The 21306-nt window shown below is 46.2% G+C and overlaps 1 protein-coding gene across 1 annotated transcript in view; it reads left to right on the plus strand.

Annotated features, from left to right (window-relative positions):
* The first annotated feature begins 11993 nt into the window (after nucleotides 1-11993).
* Nucleotides 11994-21306, plus strand: part of Scml4 (Scm polycomb group protein like 4) — a 94928-nt gene continuing 85615 nt past the window's right edge. Inside the window, exon 1 of the mRNA XM_021174730.3 lies at nucleotides 11994-12425. The gene's annotated coding sequence lies outside the window, so the exon portion shown is untranslated. The remainder of the gene's footprint in view (nucleotides 12426-21306) is intronic.

A 21306-nucleotide genomic window follows, 5' to 3' on the forward strand; every position in this document is an offset into this window, starting at 1 on the left:
GTCCCTTTGTATCTGCCCCCCTCCCTTGCAACTGTCCCCAAAATTAAAACAAGCTGGACAGTGGTGGCACACACCGTTAATCCCAGCACTTGGGAAGCAGAGGCAGATAGATTTCTGAGTTCAAGGCCAGCCTGGTCTACAGAGTTCCAGGACAGCCAGGACTGTACAGAGAAACCTTGTCTTAAAAACCAAAACCAACCAAACAATCAAAATCTCATCGTGGAATCTGTAGTATGCCCCACAGTGCACTCTTTTGTCTACACATCTTCCTTGCAAATGTGCATTGCCATGAGTCATTGGTCTGGCTCAAGGCCTCTGGCTTCTGCTATGCTTTCAATACTGGAATCTCACTGGGACTCCTTAGCTATTCTGTTGTTTCCCTGTGTCATGGAGACCCTGCAGTTTTGGATCTGTAGGAACAGCCCTTTTCACACGCTCCAGCAGTGCATAGATGAGGTAGATGTTGGGGTGAGCCCTGGATCTGAGCCTGGGTGATAGCTAAGTTGGTCAGCCCACCAGCTCTCCTGAAGCCACACACCAGAGTGAGCTTTCCAGCACTGGCCCTGGCTACTCATTCAATGCTGCAGCCAGCAAGGGGCAGAGCCAGCTCTCCCATGTTCACACCCTCTGGGCGGCTCACCCTTACCCCGGCAAAAGGGCCAAATCTACTGCACTACTCAGTCGAAATGCAGGGCCTTCGGGTCATAACCCCCCTTCACACTTCAGGAGCCTTTCTTGTATGTTTTCATTTTAATCAAGACACATGATTTTGGCATTCTTGCAACCATTTCCCTACCTGCTCTCCTCCTTGGCAGTCACCACTTCTGTCTATGAGAGATGCAGGTCAGCTGCGGGTGTACCCAGCTCAGGTGATTGTGGTTATAGCTGTGACTCCCACCCCGGGAGCCTGGAGCTTGGCTTGCTCCCCTCATGCTGGCTCGCTTTCCCTGCCCTACCGCCGAGGAAGGTCCCACAGTAGTCTGAGCTAGACTCTGCTACTCCCTAGCTATCCTTCATTTAATCCAAGTCCATCAAAGATGCCAAAGTGAGTTCTCGTCTCCATTTGAACATGAAAGCCAACCACATAAAACATTCTATAATTTTCTCTCAAGGTTGAGGTATTCGTTACTTTTCTACGGCTGTGCAACTTATAGAAGGGAGGTTTTATTCTATGTTTACAGTTTCTGGGGGTTAAAGTCCATAACGGTGGAGTGCAGGTGTGGCCACAGACAGAGATAATAGGGAACTGAGGGGCTGGGGGGTGGGGCTACAATGGGGCACTCACATCTCTAGCCACAAACAGGAAGCAGAGAGAACTGGGCATGGGGGTACCTGTTTGAGACCTCAGACAACTGATTTTGGCATTTAGTCATCGTGCCCCAATCTTCTGATCCCCTTTGTTTCCACTTCCTCAGCGGCAGGTGGGAGAGTTCAAGCCAATCCGCACAAGCTGGTGGCAAGCATTGGTTGCGGGAGGAGGCGTGGCTTAATCCCAGCCAATGAGATGATGGGGGTGTGGCTTAGGCTAGCTGCTGCCTTGCTCCTCTACAAAAGCTACTCCTAGGGGGTTTTTCTAGGAGTTTTATGTGCACATTCCTTTAGCTGCTTGGGAATGAGGAAGCAGCTGGCAGCCATGTTGTGGACATGAGGGTAGATAGGCACAGGATGATTCAGACCAGATATCTGGTAAGAACAATGAATTGTTGAGCAGCCTTAGCTGAAACTCTGAGATCCCACTTCCTTCCTTCCTTCCTTCCTTCCTTCCTTCCTTCCTTCCTTCCTTCCTTCCTTCCTTCCTTCCTTCCTTCCTCCTCCCCCTCCCTCCTTCTCTTTCTTCCTCCCTCTGTTCCTTTCCGTCCTCCTTTCTTCCTTCCATTCTTTTCTTCCTTCCTCCCCTCTCATCCCTCCTCCTCTCCTTCCCTCCTCTTCCCCTCTTCTTCCCAAGACCTGGTCTCTAGGTTCAGCTTCTACTGCATGTCAGCTCACTTAAGACACTTAAGTTGTTTGCCTGTAAGAGGAATTTATCAACCATTTGGCATTTATTCTCCAAACAGCTGCTTTTTATTAAAGAATATAAAAATTGCCAGATTAAATCAATCAAGTTCAGATTTAAGATGTTCCAAAGGTAAGCATGCTTGCTCACCTTTGGTATCGAAGGGGCCCATTCTTGAAGATCGCTCCTTAAATAAATAGGAATGGAATGTCAGCTCCTGTCAGTGACTTTATTGGCTTTCTGGTCCTCTTGCCTCTGTTTTCTGAGTGCTAGATTGTAAGCGAGCACCGCTGTGTCCAGTTTTATATGAGGCTGGAGATGAAGCCCGGGGTCTCATGCACGCTAGGCAAGCATTGTACCAACGGAGTGTACCCCGGCCTCTAAGCACTATTGTGTTTGAGACAGGGTCTCATGCACTGCAGACAGTCTTTGAACTACTTGTTAGAAGATGACCTTGTACTCCTGCTTCATCTACCTCCATCCCCCAAGTGCTGGGTTCATAGGCGTTTGCCATCACACCAGGAACCAAAAGACCATCTTCCATTTTCTAAATTAAATAAAATAAAAATAAATAAATAATGTCTTTGGTGTTGTTACAGGCCCCCAGGCTTTAACACAACTGACTCCATGATGGAAGGACCGTTCAGGCTGTAAAACTCAGGTCATAGACAGTACAACCAACCAAAATGAAAACAAGACCTGATCCATCAAAGTCCATAGTTGTGGGAAAGTCTGAATGTACTCACCTGGCTTTTTGGCTTCTGTAGTTCCACTTCTAGCTAACTGTTCTTGTTAACTGAAGAATGTCAACCCAGGACATGATTTTTGTGCTTAAAAGCTCACCCCGAGAAAGGCTCAGAGCTACACTGGGATCCCAAACACCCAGTGTAGTTGCTGACTAGCTAATAGAAAAGACTTTCTATTGACTTAAACCTCTGTCTGAGCAGTCTTCTCTGGTGGATACCCCACAATAGTGTGTCCTGCTCTCTTTTCTTTACTAATCTCTCCCCAACACCACACAAACACACACACACATACTCACATACACATACTCATATATACCGCATACTCCCACACCCCCATACCACACTACACACACACCACACTCACACATACATACATCATACTCATACACAGAGACATACACTGTCAGCCCACATCTGACCTGCCATAGGGCACGGCCACTGGGGAGGCAGAACAAGGGGAGTTTGACTGCACTTACCCCACACCATGGCTGCCTGGAGCTGGTGCTAGGCTGTAGAAAAGTGCTGAGATGTGGGAAACCCAAAGCTGATTTGGGGCCCCTGGCCTGCGACAAGACCTGGGCCACAGGGTTCTGCTCTTGGACATCCAGTCACCGCTGGGAGTCTCAGAAGAGTGGAGAATGGAGTTGGGGTATGTGGGGGGGGGAGCGTGGCTGAGGGCTGCATCTAGCCCAGATCGGGTGTGTGTTTGGGGAGAGGCAGAGAGAGGGGAGCTCTCATTTGTCCCATTGGGTGATTGTCCTTAGCTTGATGGCCACAGGCTTGGTGGAGGTTATGGCTGGGAGTGCAGGAAGGCTATTAGGGGAGGTTAGGCTGTGGCTCTGTAGGCGAAGGCCTTCATGGCTCCCCACAGCTAGACAGTCCATGGTTCTAAACAGTTTACTGTCATGGCAGAAAATGGACGCGTAACCAATGGACACGTAACCATACCCCACTTCTCAGGGTGGACCTGAGATTAAATGCCTTTTGCAGGGAGGAATATCTGGGAAGGAAAGCTTATTGGCTAAGCCCTCCGGGCCTCTAGGTACCTCATTAGCATGGAGAACTCTATTTTGAGTCCACGTTACCATAGGACACTGTTGTTTAATGTGAGAAGCATGGCAGCTGTTCCAAGTCAGGAGTCTGTCAGGGAGCTGGGAGTCGCCTAAGCATCAGGTTTGTGCTCACCAAGTGTCCGGGTCTTGACCTGCTCTACGTTACCAAACTTCCTGGCATGGTTTTACATCCCACAGTACCCCTCAAAAACAAAATCTCAAACTTTTGATAGGATCAGAGCCCACAGCAGCTGTCGGCAGCTACTGACTGCACACCTGCCTCCTTTATTTCAAGTCCCTTTGGGCAGCATAGACAGACATTAGGCTGACTCCCCACTTCAGCCATTGTCTCAGCAATCTAAAGTGTTTCTTACACTGAACGTGTGCAAAGGGGAACCCTAGGTAACTGTCAAAAATGCTTAGAGATCACCTGTAGAAATCATGTGTGTGTGTGTGTGTGTGTGTGTATAATGCATAAGATATATATATATATATCCTGCAACTCAAAGCAGTAGGACTTGCAAGGTCATAGCATTTTACAGATAAGGAGGTCTTTCAATTTCTACAAGAATAGTTTATATTTTCTGAAGGCAGATAGAGTCCAGAGAGGAGGGAGCCTCAATTGAGAAAATGTCTTGTAGGCAAGCCTGTAGGACTAATTTTTTTTAATTAGTGATAAATGTGGGATGCTATGGTGGTGCTGTACCTGGGCTGGTGGCCCTGTGTTCTGCCCTCACTGCTTTTGATGATGGAACTGTTAGCAAAATGAACTCTTTTCTCCCCCAAGTTGCTTTCGGTTATGGAGTATTATCATGGCAGTAGTAACCCTGACTAAGCCAGCAGATATCTAAATAAGTGATTTTGAGGGCTGAGGAGGACCCATGTCTGAAAGCCTGACCCTTGCCAAGGTTCACTCAGGCAGACCTCTTGGTGGTGTTCACTCATTCAGCAATAGTGACTTTTTGTTGTTGTTTTTCGAGACAGGGTTTCTCTGTGTAGTCCTGGCTGTCCTGGAACTCACTCTGTAGACCAGGCTGTCCTCGAACTCAGAAATCTGTCTGCCTCTGCCTCCGGAGTGCTGGGATTAAAGGTGTGTGCCACCACGCCTGGCTAATAATGACTTTTTGATTTCCACCTACACACCAGGGGCCGAATTACATGCTGGGGAACAGCTGTGTCTTAGCTAGGTTTGTTGTTGGTTTGTTGTTTTGTTTTGTTTTGCTGTGAAGAGACACCGAGACCCTAGCAACTCTCATAAAGGCAAACATTTAATTGGGGCTGGCTTACAGTTTAGAGGCTCAGTCCATTATCATCATGGTGAGAAGCATGGCAGCATGCAGGCAGACATGATGCTGGAGAAAGAGCTAAGAGTTCTATATCAGGATTTGAAGGCAGCAGGAAGAGAGAGTGACACTGGGCCTGGCTTGAATTTCTGGAATGTCAAATCCCAGAGACATACTTCCTCCAAAAAAGCCACACCTTCAATAATGCCACTCTTGTGAGTCTATGGGGGCCACACCTTCAATAATGCCACTCTTGTGAGTCTATGGGGGCCACACCTTCAATAATGCCACTCTTGTGAGTCTATGGGGGCCACACCTTCAATAATGCCACTCTTGTGAGTCTATGGGGGACATTTTCATCCAAACTAGCATAAGCTTAGAGTAGGACCTGTCCTTTAACACTTTGGAATTTATAGACTCATGACCAAAGTACAGTCCCGAAGTTGGTGTCCCTTACTTTATAACCCTTTACAAGCCAGATTGTGCCTCAAAAGGAGAGAGTCTGGGCTGTGAGTCCACCCAACTGTCAAACTTCAAGGTCAATGTTTCTGCTAAAATGATCCCTAATATCAGTCTGGTCTCAAGCTCAGAGCCACAGAGAGGAGGCCTGTCTGAAGGGGCCATATTTTGGGTCCAGCAGCATCTGAATGAACAATCCTTTCCTTAGATGGGACTTGTTTTCTCTTCACTTGATCATCAACTTTCTTTAGTACTTAACACCGGGTTTACCATCTTAGAATGATAATTCTCTCTGTATATTGCCTGTGCTGTGCCCCAGTCCTTCCAGGCCTCCAGGGTCTGCCTAAAGGGAATCCCAGAGCAGACAGCAACAGAATAGTCATCCGGTTAGCTTAGGCTGTTGTCCTATGTGCTCCACCTGGCAGAAAAAAAAATTGTTTTTATTTTAAGAGTGATTTATGAGTTCTTGGGGGGGGGTGTGGTGGTGCAAACCTTTAATGCAAACACTTGGGAGGAAGAGGCAGACAGAGCTCTAGGAGTTCCAAGCCATCCTGGTCTAAATCAATCGTTCCAGGCCAGCCAGGGATCCACAGTGAGACCCTGTCTCAGACAAAGCAAAACAAGATTTATGAGAAGTGTAAGTGCATTTCCTAACGTGACAAGCAACGATCCGGTTTCTGAAAATGGATGAGTCCACTCATGTCCCTGTTAGCACAAAACAAGTGGGGCAGCTTTGCAGAAAATACAAAAGAATAAAAGCATGAAAATTACTCACAATTTTACCACCAATAAATCATCACTACTAACATTTCTTCCACATTTTATAAATCATTCTTTTTTTTTCAAAATAAAATTCAATTCTGTATCTTACTTTCTCACGTGCAATTTTCTCAGCAAATGTGTATTATGAATCTCTTTACCTATTGTTCTACGCTCTATGACATACATTTTTAAAAAATAGGATAATATCTTTTATTTATTCTTTGGCCTGCAAACAGTGAATCTTGAGCACCGGGATTCCTCCTCCTAACTCTCCCAGAACCCCTCACACCATTCCCAGGGATTTCTCCAACGTGTGGCCACACTCTTTTATATCTTCTTTGTTTCTGTTAATAGCCCACTGGGCCCACCGCCTGCTGCCTGTTGGGACGCTGGCTGACCTTGTGCAGGTAACCATACTGGCAGCGCCTGTATGCCAGCATGTCACAGCACTCTTTGACCGGTGTCTCTTAGCTTTCTTTCAGCCCCTCTTCTGGAGCTGGTCATTGTTACTTTGTGGGTTCTTTTTTTCCCTACCCCAGTTTCACACCCTTACACTAGATAGGAGAAAAACAAGGGGAGAGGGGAGAGAGGAATTAGGAAAATCCTTGAATCTAATTTCTTTTGTATTTTCTTTGACAAGGCTACTGACAAAACACAACTAAACTCCCTAAAGGAACACTTTCACTCCCTGCCCCCATCCCCCACTGCCTCTCTGGGGCCCTAGCATTTGTAAACCCTCTGAAAAGTTTCCGGAATTCCAAACATAACACAATCGCAGGAATCAATCTGCATCCGGCCCAAGCATGCTTCTGCTAGAGCATGAGGCAAATCATGTCAGCTGCGTGGGCCGTTCAAAGCAGCCCCACATCCCTGCACCCTCCTCACCCTCTCCTTCTTCTTTATAAGTTCTTTAAATCTTCCTCCATGGGCATTGTGGTGCACACCTTTAATCTCAACACCTAGGAGGCAGAAGCAGGTAGCTTTCTGAGTTCAAGGTCAGCCTGGGTTACATAGGAAGATCCTGTCTGAAAAAGACAAAACAAAACTTCCTCGAGCTGTCAGATGGATATCTCCATTCATTAGGTCTTATTCTATGGGGAAGAACATGCTTTTCCTTTTGCAGTACTGGGCATCAGTCTCCAGGCCTGGCACGGACTCAGTGCATATGCTACCACCGAGCTACATCTCCTGCCTGAAAGAGAACGTTTTGCCTCTTGTTAATCACAACCACAGCCACAGTAAGCCACAAGTCCTTCAACCGAAAGCGCTGATCTACCAAGCCTGGTGGAGAGAGCAATTGATTTTTTAGGGTTGTAGAACGTTAGACCCATATGGGCTCACAAAGGCAGCATAGTGCCCAGTCTCATCTCCAGTGTAAAGCAAGGCAGTGATCTGACCAAGGTCACTAGGTTCCTAAAGGGCTGGAAGGACAGGCAGTGCCAGGAAGCTGTGTGATAGACCAATTAACTACTGTGTCAGAAGCAAATGCCTGGGCAAACTTCTGAGCCCTTGGGCAATTTGCCTAACATCCTCAAGGCTCATTTTTTCTGGTCTGTGGAGTGGGACCAATACCTATTGTCTAAGATTTCTGAGTGTTTTAGTTAGGGTGTTATGCTGTGAACAGACACCATGACCAAGGCAACTCTTATAAAGGACAACATTTAATTGGGACTGGCTTACAGGTTCAGAGGTTGAGTCCATTATCATCAAGGGAACATGGCAGTGTCCAGGCAGCAGGGTACTGGAGGAGCTGAGAGCTCCACCTCTTGTTCCAAAGGCATTTGATCAATAGATGGCAGTGAGGGAGCTGCTCTGCTACATATGAAACCCTGACCCAGAAGCATGACCTCTACGAATGGTTTAGTGCCAGGTTCCCACATGAACCTGCATTCAGCATGACGGGTGAGAGGACGGCCCCCTTTGCAGCAGCACCCTGTTTCTCAGGACGAATGGCTCTCCACACTGGACCCTGGTTCTGACACCCAGTGGGGAGACCCACCAGGTGGGGATGGACGGGAACCCGTCTATCCATGACCAACCGAGGCTCCTTCAGCTTTGCGGTATTGTTCCACCTGGGTGGGATTCTGACTTAGAGGCGTTCAGTCATAATCCCACAGATGGTAGCTTCCCCCCATTGGCTCCTCAGCCAAGCATACACACCAAATGCCCACGCCCACAGTGACATACTTCCTCCAACAAGGCCACACCTCCAAACAGTGCCACTCCCTGGGCCAAGTGTATTCAAACCACCACACTGGGGTTGGACTCTATGGAGAAATGGTCCTTCAGTAAGTGTCACATATGTCCTCAGAACTGCTGTGTGTGTAGGCCATAATGTAGACGCCTTGCCTGCAGCACAATCCTCTCAGCCTGAAGCTTGTGTCGGGAAACCCCATCTCTCCAGGCAAAGGTTGCTCTTGATATGGGTTAGTAGCCTCATGGCTACTAACAGAATGAAAGGGGTGAACCCCCCCCAGGGGAACCCTGCTCCCTTCATTACCTTTTGCCACTCACCAACCAAGTGGCATTTGTTTGGAATGTGCTGTCTGTGCTCTGAGAGAGGAATGTGACCACAGTTCAGAAAAGAGCAAGGTGGGCGGGGCCTGGAGAGATGGCTCAGTGGTTAAGGGTATATGCACTGCTCTTCCAAAGGTCTAGAGCTCAATTCCCAGCAACCATTGGCCCCTTACAACTGTTTGATGCTGTCTTCTGGTATGCAGATGTACATGCAGACAAAGTACCCATACATATAAATAAACAAATCTTTTTTGAAAAACAGCAAGGTGGAACACCCTAAGCAGTGTGTGTGTGTGTGTCTGTGTGTGTATGTATGTATGTGTGTGTGTGTATGTATGTGTGTGTGTCTGTGTGTGTGTGTCTGTGTGTGTTGGCACATATGTGTGCCCATATGTGTGAAGACCAGAGCAGAGGTTGGTTCCAGATATCTTCTTTGATCCCTCTACTTTATTTACAAGGGCAGAGTCTCAACGATAAGCCTGGAACTCTCTGACTCACCTAATCCAGTGAGCCAGTTTGTGCTAGGATCCTGTCTCTGCTTCTTGGTCATGACGGGATTGTGGACAGACCACACCACACCTGCCTGGCATTTTTGTGAGGGTTTGGGATCTGAACTCTGATACTTATGCAGCGTGCACACATTTTATCTGCAGAGCTATCTTCCCAGCCCAGCCTGAGCATTTTGGTGGTCATCCAGAGATACACAAGGTTAGAGCTATGATGGAAGAGGAGGAGGAGGAGGAGGAGGAGGAGGAAGAGGAGGAGGACACTTTGCCTTTTAAAAATCCTTTGGCTGATACTTTCCATCCCACAGATTTTTTTTTTAAATCTTACATGCTTAACTTAATTTTTTTTGGAATAAAAAAAACATTCAATATTTTTGTAAAATATTGGTAACTTAAGGCCTGTGGTGATGGCGAAGAAGAAAGGAATTTGAGTAACATTCTTACGTGCACATACCATTAATCTCAGTAATATATATTTAAATATTTCAGGTTGGCTTTAGTTAATTTTAAGGTCATGTGTGATTGCCAAGTTGACCCATTGAGTGTCGAAGCAACAACCCAGGCACACCTGGCTCAAGGACAAGCCACACAGACACAGTCTGCATGAAGATGGAGCATGCAGATCAGAGTGAGAGCCCCTCAGGATCTTCCTGGGAAAGAAAAACCAAAGGCCGTTGGAGTAAGAGTCTACCAAAGCCTTTTCTCTTTATAGGGTTTGATTCCTTAAGAAATGTTGATTTTATTTGTTGAAAGAGCCATATTCAATTGAACACTAGTTACCCAAGTTCATCTAAAATGCCCTTCAGTGGAACACTGTGTGAGACTATATGACCTTAGCTGTGGCTGGAACTTGGCGCAGACCACATTTAAACCATCCATCAGGCCCTAGTGCCCTCCTTCTCCCCCAGGGCCTTCCTCTATAGCTGAAGTTGCCCTGAGACTCCCCACATAGCCCAGGCTGGCCCATTTCTTTCTGCCTCAGGCTCCTGAATGATGATATCACAGTTTGTCGCCCACACCTGGCTGGCTTCTAATTTCTTTTCTCCTTCTCATCTTCTTCCTTAGGCTTCTTTCTTCTTTAAATGAACTAAATTATATGGAAGTACAGACACACCCCCTCCAAAACAAAACTTCCAAGACTGTATTTTCCTGAATGAACATCAAAACTCAACAGGTAAATAAAGGATGTGCGTTCCTTCTTTTCCTTGTCTTCATTTTTACTTTCCCCCTTAAGTTTTATAACATATTTATTTCCAAAGGAAAAAACCCTCAATAGTTTAAATACGAGTCCAAAAGGGTTGCTGTAGGTCAGTGGCGAACCATGATGCTGTCTTCAGCGGCTCACCACCTCCCCTGAGGCCTTTTCCCACAAGGAGAGAGCTCTGTCTCTTTCCATCTACGTTCCTTAACAGCGTGAGTCTGCACTTTGTTGTGAACATGTTACTTTTCCATGTCTATATCATGAATTTCAGTCCAAAGCCAGTCCCATAACCCTAATAATTTCTACTTGGGCCAAACTGTCTGTATCTTTCATAAAATAGAAATTTATTGAGAGCTTCTATGGGCCAATCTTGTTTTGCTAATCAGCCTTTTTGATTCCCTTGGATGTCAAATGGGACACATACTACACTGTTGGTACAAATTTTTGACTCTTATGGCACTTGGTAGGAATGGAGACTGCCATCCAAGCTGGGCCAGACCCCGGCCAGCCTGGGAACCACCTTGGGGCAGAGGAGTCAGGGGTGTGGCAGGCAGCAGACATAGGCAGAAAGGACACATGCCACCCAGGGAATTCCTTCTTTCTTAGTAAGGATAATGCTTTGACTTCAAAAAACATCAATTCCCTGAATCTATTTAATTTGAGGGGACAGATTTACTTCACACTACACATACATTCAAATTGTAGGTCCTTTTTAATTTTTCATACTCAGTAAATGGCTGAGCTGTGACCCAGACCTTCCAAATTAGTTTAGTTAATGGTCAGTCCTGGCTACAAGCATGCTGCCTGTCCCTAAAAGCAAACCCGGTAGACAGCCTGTATTTGTAAACCAGGTATCTTATAAGAGACACTTGAGACACATCCCATTTCCCCAGATGAGTCAAGTCAGCAGCAGGAAACCTCGACTCACTTTATAAAAAGAAGGGAGGAGAAGAGGCGCCTTCTCTGGTGTAAACTGGTTTAGTGGACAGGCAGTGGGTATGGAGGAGAGACAGCAGCCCTTCCCCAGTCAGGTCCCAAGAGTGTTTGGGCATGGAGAAACACTTCCAGATGTGCACACACAGATGTGGATTAAACGTAGGATAGGCAGCTTTAGAGCTAACAGGTACAGTCACAGTGTGTCATCAGTATAGGTACACACCTCTGACAACACACAGGCTTTCTGTTGGTATAGCATTGTTCTTTCTTTCTTCTTTTTTTTTCCCCCCCAAAGCCAAACATTAGCCTTGTCAGATCGTAACAGTCTTATAAGCCTGGTGTGGCCCTCACTGCTGCAAGACTGGGACAAAGAGATGATGTTACAGTCTGGTTTCTATGGCAACGGAGGAGGGGGTAATGAAAACTGAAATGCAGGAAACACCCATTCTGACTATTGTGACATAATTCAGTTTCTTACAAGGAAGTAACTATCTAAGAAGCAGAAGTATCATTACCTGGCAGCTGCTGTTCACAAAAAGCTGGGCTGTGTCTGTACAGAGGAAAGAAACACCACACACACACACACACACACACACACACACACACACACACACACACACAGAGTCCTCGCTTTCTGCATGTAAAATGTGTGTGTGTTCTTTAGAAGCCAGCGGTTGGCTGGTTTTCCGGACATGATGTGGTTGAAGCTGTCATCGTAATGGAAATTCACTGCTGTAGCTATGGTAAATCGAGTGTTCTGCCTGTACTGAATGCATTAGTCTAATGAGATGTTTGCAGCGGCGGCGAGCAGGGCTGCTGGCGACTAGCTGTGAGGCAGGCGTAGCACACGGGTGGAAGATAGCTTGTGCCATACTCGCAGTGTGTGTGCAGGAAGTCACCTGTCTTCTAAGCCACCACTCCAGACCTCAGCAAGCAACACCCTGGTCAGGGCTCTGTGACCAAGCTGTAGGTAAGGGAGACGCATGCTGGTGGGTGTGCTGTGGTACATTGTATGGCTCCTTCTCTTTGGGCTGGCAGCACAACAGGTTACCTGCTTTAGTTTATTTGGGAGGGTTTGCATGCCTGCCTCTCTGGCAATGCACGAGTGTCTGGTGCTAAAACTACTGAGCCCGGTGGGTAAACTTCAGATCCTAACATGCAAAATACAATGTTTGATTTTTTTTAACTATATCTCAAAGGGAGATGGAAGGTAAAAACACAGTTTATAACCATTTTTGACATGTATACACTTAACCTCTCTTTAAGTCTGCATGTAAATATGTGCAAATTTTTTTTATTTTTTTAAACATGAATGTGGTTTTTTCCTAATAATAATTTTGTCTTATTTTGTTTTATTAATTTAAAAATTGTAGTATGGATTAGGTTACAAATATTTACCTAAAATTGATTATTAAAATTAGCCGTGATATAAGCACTCATCAAAGTATTTGTTTTCAAGTTGAATTTTATTTACTTATGTTGAATGCTGCAGATGGGATATTTCATGTGTTTTTGTTGGTTGCTGATGTACCAGTCATAGATAAGGATAGTATTAATTGCTTGCAAGTTCCTGCTGTTCGTTTTTTTTTAGGAGGAAATAACTAACAGGTTAGTAGGGAATGTTTGGAGTTTTCCCAAGTTCAAAGACAAAGTCACCTCCTTCCCTCACACAGTCCTATGTGACCCCAACTAGCTTCCACTCATTCTGCCTGCAGCCCCGGGTGTCGTCTACAGGTTGCTCTGCGGATGGACAGGACCAGTGGGTAGGGCTGCTGAGTTAGCAGTTTTCACTCATCATTGAGGCGCTTGAGTCTAGTTATTTTCGACAATAAGCCAGAGGTGGCTTGCTGTGTTGTCTTTCTAGGGTCATGCCATTTCTCAAGAGGGCTAGGACCATCAGCAGCTCTCTGAGAAATGGGGCTTTGTAGCTGGGATGCTTGAAAAGTGACCCAGATGTGGTTGTTGTGTGTGCCATGTTTTTAATTCCTTTCTCAATTAAGGAACATTTTTTTTGGACCGGTAAGAGACATAGATGTCTTTCCCTCCTCAAGACTTTGTTCTCATTAAGAACAAAACAAAACGGAATATCTGGAGAACTTGTAGAAGTACGGAGATGGCTGTAGAGGAGAAGGTGCCTGATTTAGACAGTATTTTATGGAACATTTTGTGTGTGTGTTGCTTGGTAGAAGTGACTCAGTCGATCTGAGTAACAGCTACTGGGTGGTAATTACCTAGAAAACTAGCACTTCGTAGCATCAAAATGCAGCTAAAATGTAAACATTGATGCCCCGTGCAGAGAAGCTGCTTGGTGGCTTTACAGTCTACCTTTAAAATATAGCTGTCAACTACTTTTAAAACATGAATGTGTTTCTCTCTTAACATTGTGTGTGTGTGTGTGTGTGTGTGTGTGTAGAAACCTTCTCCAAATCTGCCTGTCTGACTTGTGTCATAAGAGGAAACACAGATCCAACAAAATCCCAAATCTTAGTTGTTTTACCACATTTAAATGTCTTACCCTTGTCACCAAAATTACTTTCGTTTCCTTAAAAGCTATATATGAGCAATAACGAGACAGGAAGAACGAGCGGGCAAGCTGGGCTTTCATCTGCACAGTTCTTCTGCGGCTGCTGTTCTCTGCTAGACCAACACTAGTTTCACTTTCGGCTTCTGGTTGTGGGGCTGAAGGTTGGAGGTCATAGGCGATCTAGGAAACAAGCCAAACTCAAATGTTGTCACCTCAGCTCCTCCGCTTTGATCTTGCCAACTGAAAAAAAAAAAAAACCCAAGGACTTTTAATATATTCAATACTGCTTGTGTGTGATAAAAATTTGAACAATACCCTGAAGGACAAAGACAGAAGTTTTAATTTTTTTTTTGACTAAATGGTTGGAAATCATGACCAGATTGCCTTAAACCTTTCATAACATAGTAGTTTTTATTTGTTTCTTTTTAATCTTAATGTTATATCTCAAATGCTTAACTGCAATAAGTTTAAGGAAATATAACAAGGACTGCTCACTGAAGAATAGCTTTTCTGTTGGAAAGCGGGGTGTGGAACACAAAATTCAGAGTGTTTCTTAGGTCTTACCTGCAGTTTTTCTGGAGCCAAGGGCATACCACACACACACACACACACACACACACACGTACACACCCCTTGTGCCGCACACTTTAGAACAAGCAGCTATCTCTGAAAGTTTCAGCCCCTCATGACCTCTGGGTAGCTGGGCTCGGTGCTCCTTAGAGATCAGGATTGTAGCTTCCTCCTGTTTCATATTCTTAGATTTGATTTGAGAATGGATTTGGGATTTTGGGATGAAGACAGATCCCTTCCCCACCAGGGAAGTGTAAAATCGTTTTCCTGTTTCAGGAGTGGTGTTTATGAGAACAGGTGCCTGAGAGCATAGACTTCCTTCTATTGATGGGCAAATTCAGTGTTTCTGAGAAAACTTAAAAAAAAAAAGTTAGTTTGGATATTTTATGTCTTAATCCCAAAGTCTCCCAAGAGACTTTGAGATTTACACGTTTCTCCTTTTAAAACGTTTTTGTGGCTTTCAGAGACAGGTGAGGAGAGTCGGGGGATCCAAATGGTCCCTAGGATGAGGAAAAATCAGGTGGTTTGGTACAAATATAAAGTTACAGAAGCCGCCAGGGTGTCTAGTAAATTACTCTAAATTTTAATTAATGAGACACAAAAGCCATACTACAAGCTTTAAAAATTACCCTTTTATCAATAAGGTGATAATTAACTTTCTCTAGAATTAGCGATTCTCCGAGCCCCGGGCAGTATGCCGCCTGCTAAGTTCGTTGGCATGCTGCCAATTTTTAACAATTGGTCTCTTGGCAAAGCTAGTGATTTTTAATTCAAATATCTATTGTGGCATTTTCAGTTGTGGCTCAAAGACCATTAAGATCACTCAAATCCTGGCGAAATCTCTGAGACCCAGAGTAGCTCGGAATATTTGGGTCGCATTAGAATTAGTTACTTTCTCTTTCTTCGTTTTCCTCCTTTCCCTTCGTTTCTTCCTTTCCCTCGGCAAACCCCAGTCTTCTGGCTGGACGCCATGGTGATGAATTATGGTTTGCGAGCCTATGCACAGCCCCCGGGCTTCATTCATGTTGAGCTTATCTCGGTTTCAGTTCTGGAGAGGTGGTGTGTTCCCCTACATTCCTGCAAGCTTGCGGGTAGACCAGCAGATGCAAAGACTTAGGTGGAGACTTGGGGAGGGGGTGGGAGGTGGGCAGGGGGACGCAGGTCGGAAACCTTTTTCGGTTGCGCCCAGGGTGTTGCAATTTGGCTGATTTACCCATAGTGATGCCTACTGGGTGTAGGAGTCAGCCCTCCACATCTCAGGGGAGCCCCCAGCAATACCGCACGCACCCACGCACGCATGCGCACGCATACGCACACTTTTATTTTGGTCAGGCTGGGATGCTAGTGTGTAGGTTTAGACAGTCAGTTCCCACGGAGACAAAAGTACCTTCAGGCAGGTGAACCTTTTGGAATAGATCAGCTCCCTGCATCCACGGGGAGCTCTTCAGCCACAGCTAAGGAGACAGCACTTTTCACGTTGTGGGGTGGTTACAGCTTGGGTTAATCTGAGAAGAAAGGCATTTATCACCCAGGGGCAGTCCTGAGTTTGTACTAAACTAAAAAAAGGTCATTCCACAGAGTCCTGGTGTCACCCTGAAGCCAGGGGAGGCAGGGCTCTCTGTTGTGCCTCTTCTTCTCCCTGGCTGCTGCAGTGTCACAGGAATCTGGTGCTGCAAACCTACGGCTACCTCTCAACTCCGCAGTTCCTCGGCCGCCATCTTTCAGAAAGTTTCCCTTATGAAGTACGTGAGTGAGGGTAATGTTTTGGCCGCTACATTTATAGATGAGGTAACTGGACTCTGTTGCGCTGTTGTGAGTTTTGGGAATCTGTGCATTCCTACTGCCAGAGGCAGAGAGAACGAGGACCAGCCTCGCTTTCTGCAGAAGTCACAACAGGGAGGCATGCAGCTGGCTATAAGTGAGAACACCAACATGCCAGGACAAGAGGCCTCAGTGTGCTCTGAGAGGTGGCAGTGCTGGCTGCCCCGACCCCTGACGGTGACTCAGCTTTTGAGAACTGAATATTTGGTGACAAAGCCTTTTCCCTTTCTCTCTCCCCGTGTTGATTGTTTTATGGTAGAGATCTCATTGGTTCAAAACAGATGGACATGGCTTGAAAGTCGTAAAGAAATTTTGTGAAGGCACTGATACAAGTGAGGCAGAGCAAATAATTATCCAAATAGGGTCCAAGGGAAGGGAAGAGAGGGGCACTATGGGTAAGTGACAAAGGGTGCTGGGAAAGATCCCCAGGGAAGGGGTCTAGAAAATGTTCGGCTGGAGAGAAATGGCCTATGGCTCTCAGCCGACAGAGTATAGATAGGAGGGAGGCTTCTCATTCTCCTTCCTCTTTTACTTACGTGCCATCCCAGGACATGGTGTCTATAATGAGAAAACCAGGACTAAACACACGATGTGCGTTTCCCTACTATCCAGAGCCACGCCCTTGGTCCATCCCCCAGCCACGTGTGTTCTCTGAGAGGCTGTATCTGATGCTCTGCCATGGCACTGCCCCTAAGCCAGCCTGGGGGTGGCCTCAGGATTTGAATCCTGTTTTGCCTGGCAGCCAATGCCTCTGTGGGCAAGACAAGGAAGAAATAGAGAAGAGATGCATGGTGGAAGTCAGCGGCAGGGATTCATGCTTTTGATTTTTGGAAATGAGATTAGAAGTTTGTGCAACGGAAGTATCCCTTCGGACCTAACTATCTTTGGGTTACTACCATATTGGATGTGAGACTTGTTCTTTGTGTGTTTAGGTATGTGCAAGTGCATACATGCATGTGTGTGTTTGTGTTTCAGGTGTCTTTCTCAATAGCTGTCTTGCTGTGTGAGACAGGGTCTCTCATGAACCTGGGTCTTGCTGATTGTCCAGACTGGCTGGCCAGTGGCTCCCAGAAGTCTCTCGGCTCTGCTTCCCCAGTGCTGGAATTCAGGGCTTATGTCACCATACCTGGCTTACTATGTGTGTGCAGGGTATCCAAACTTGGTTCTCAGGCTTGCTCAGTCAGTTCATCGACTTGGCTTTCCTGGAAAGAGGCTGCCTTCTTAACCCAACTGCTCTTTGGACTCCTCTCTTCCTGGTTGGGAACTTGTGTGTGTTGGTTTAATAGAAGCAAATGAAGATAAATTCTCTTGAGAAAGGAGAGTGAGGAATTAAGTTGGGCTGTGATGCGTAGAGAGCATGGCTGCTGGTGACAGTGACAGTGCACATGGAAGGCCCTTCCCTTCCTTGCCTTCCATCTGAGGTGGAAGTCATTTGCCACAAGTCCAGTAAAGGGTAAAACAACTGGACATGCTGTGAGAGCCAAGTGAGTAAAAGGTACATTCAGGAAGGTCTGCTTCAAGTGTGTGTGTGTGTGTGTGTGTGTGTACCTGTGCATGTGTATGTGCACCTGTGCATGAGTGTATGTGTGAATGTGTATGCATGTGTGTGAATATGTGTGCATGTATATATATGTGTGCTCACATGTATGTGAGTATGTGTATACCTGTGTGTGAGTGTGTGTATACCTGTGTGTATGTATGTGAGTGCATGTATGTGCATGTGAGAGTGTTTGTGGATGAGTAAGTATGTGTGGTATATATTGTATTATATGCCCTGCATGTTATGGTTAGTGTGGGTGTTGCCAAGTGTGCACGAAGGTACACATACTCTTATGTGTGTGTGAGTGTGTGTGCATGTGTGTATGTGCATGTAAGAGTGTTTGTGGGTAAATGTGTATACCTGTGTGTATGTTTGTGTGTGTATATATTGCGGCCTCTCTCAGTACTGCTGAGCCCTGTGGGCCTCGACCCTCTTCACTGTTGTTACTTCCTCCCTAAACATCTGACTGAGAGCACTTGCTGCTCTTGCTGAGGACTTGGGTTTGCTTCTCAGTGACCACATGGGCGTTCACATCTGCGCATCATTCCAGTTCCACCTGATCTGGTGCCCTCCTCCGGCCTCCTCAGAAGCCAGGCATGCCTATGATCTACGTAGACATACAGTCAGGCAAAACACTAAACATAGAAAAGAAAACATTTTAACTCTTTAAAAAAAATAAAAATCTCAGTTGATTCAAATGGTGATGTCTGCCAGCATCCAAGAACAGCTCAGGGGAGCCTGAGAAGCCCACAGAGGCTTTTTAGGGGAGGGCTGCAGAGAAGATGAGAAGGAACCTGCAGAGCCCGCAGTATCCCTGGAATAACATTTAAAAGGCAGCTCTTATGGGATACTTTCTAAAAGTGGTTTCATGGAACTGGAAAAAAAAAAGAGGGAAGGAGAGTGTGGGACCGCACTGTGCAGGGGACGTCAATGGTCAAGCCCAGGGAGCCAACAGGGCAGCAACAGGACATCCAAATTGAGTCTCAACTCTATTTGTGGTACTTCAGAAACCTTTACCCAACGCTTCTACCCTGCAGAATGTCACATAGCCTTAGTTAGATTACAGGTTCAACTTCCTTTCTCCTGATAAGAACCTGTTTAGCTACCACCTGAGACTCCTGAAAAGCTTCCCCATGCTAATGAGGCATTTCTGCACCGTAAGCCTTCAGCCAATGAATGACCTCTGCCCATCCTGGGTGTTCCTATCCCCAGTCCCCCCAATTATATAAGTCTTGAATCACCCCAAGTAAAGTTGATCTGCCTCCCTGCAGCTGGTCCTGGTGTGTCTTCTTCACAGGGTTTCCCAACCCCCATCATGGTTAACAATCACAGAGGGTGGGGATAACCGTAGTGAGAGATAACACCATGTGGGTGCCTGGAACTGAACCTGGATCTTCTGCAAGAGCAAAATGTGCTGCTGACTGCTGAGCCATCTCTCCAGGCCACCTTCTTTTCTTTTAAAGGCACCAGTTCTATTGGTTTAGGGCCCCACCCTTACGACCTCATTAACCCTTACTTGATTCTGTAAGAGAGCCCCCTCCAAATATGGTCCCGCTGCCAGTTAGGGCTTCAGCACAGGAAAGGAACACACATCAGCCGTGGCAGTGCTTACCTGAGTCTGGCTTGTTTTTATCCACATCCCTGTGAATGCCATGGTAATCGTGCCTCCTAGTGGCCTCTCCACTGAGCAGATGCCTACATTTCCTGGACATTTAAGCTTGTCTTGTTCCTGCTGTACTTGCTCCAGACATGCATGGGGTCCACAGAAGTTCCAGCTCTCCCCTGCAGCAGAAAAGGTGGCCTTCAAGTCCCCAAATCTCACTCCAGAGCTCACACTTGCCAAGTTAGGTTCAATGTCCTATCTGTTAGTGGAACAGGAGATCCCTTCCCAGAGGTCAGGATCCATCCTAAGATGCTTCAAATGCCAATTGGAGGGGAGTCTTGATGGTAAGAGGTCCAGGTAAGTGGAAATTATGAGTCACACTTTCAGACCAGGTTTTCTCCTCTTTATTTCTGTTCTGCTGGCTAGCCTCCCAGTGAGATTGCCTGAGTCTGAGATCCCTTGAATTCAACATCTCTATGTGGCATCACTGCTGGTGCCAGGGTCAGAACTGAAGTCCTGCATTCCCGAATCCTATGCCAAAACAGCTGTCAATGGGGGCCAGTTAATTTGAGGACATCTTAATTTGATGGTGAACAAGGTGGTGTCACTTGTGTAGCAGGCAATGTACGGAGAGCTATAGGAAGAAGACTGAGTGTAAGTAACCTTGGTTTTGGGTTCTTACTGATGGTGACAACCCCCAAGCCCCTGCCTGAGCCTCCAGGACAGTCAAGTGCCAGGCAGATGTCTGCCTCTGACCTGAGGAGAAACCCTGGCTAGCCACCCCTTCCACACCTTCCCTGGGAGCATTAGAGAGAGGCCACTATATTTTCTGGATGCATCAGTAGATCTGCAGACATGGGGAGGGAGGGGTCATTGGAAGCAGTTATGAGCCCGAAGACCCCTTGACTGGCCCCTCCCTGAGCTGGAGTATCAACTGTGCTAAAGGACATTCTTGCTTGCTTGTTGCACGGAAAACCTAACCTTAAAGCCATTCCAATCCCCTTGCTCCCACACCTCTTCCTCCTCTGCTCTGTCCTCATGAAAACTATCATGGCCTCCCTCCTCAACTACCTGAGATAACAGTTGTGAATTCCCAACTTTCCTCACCCCTTGACTTCAAGTCTGAAAACAAGACCTTACGGATGCTACTTGTAAGAGAGTTTCCTGCTTCCTCTGACCCCACCTGTTCCCCATTGCCCTTGCGCAGGCTCTATGGCACCCTCAGGAGACCACAGCTTGGCACCTTTACATCTGATACCTTCTTTAGCCAGTTTTGCACACTGCACTGATGATACCATCATAAGACACAAGATCTGGTTATCTTAGTCTGTTGGCGTATGGTAACAAAAGACCTTAAATTAGATAACATAGATAACAAGAGGTTTGTTTCTCACAGATCTGGAGTTGGGCAATCTAAGGTTAGAGTGGGAGTGATGTCAGTGGAGGACAACCTTGTATTTCCAAGATGGTGTCATGTCTTGTCCTTCAGACAAGACACAACATCATCGTGTAAGAAGGGAGAGAAGAGGCAGGGAGTGAGTGGTTCTTAAATCTTGAGTCTTTTTATGGGGTGGCTAATTCCATTCATGGGAAGAGAGCCTTCGTGGCTTAATTACTCCCCAAGGGCCACACATTTCAATATGGTGGCAATGGAGGTCTAATTTCAACATGAATTTTGTAAATCATACTGTCTTGGTCACTCAACATGTTTCCCCTCCACATTTATGTGTGTGTGTGTGTTTGGGTATGTATATGGAATGGTTGTGTGTGTGTGTTTAGGTATGTATATGGAA

The sequence above is a fragment of the Mus caroli genome, unplaced genomic scaffold (genome assembly GCF_978045245.1).
Source record: "Mus caroli unplaced genomic scaffold, Mus_caroli_1 scaffold_9, whole genome shotgun sequence".
NCBI classification, from domain to species: domain Eukaryota; kingdom Metazoa; phylum Chordata; class Mammalia; order Rodentia; family Muridae; genus Mus; species Mus caroli.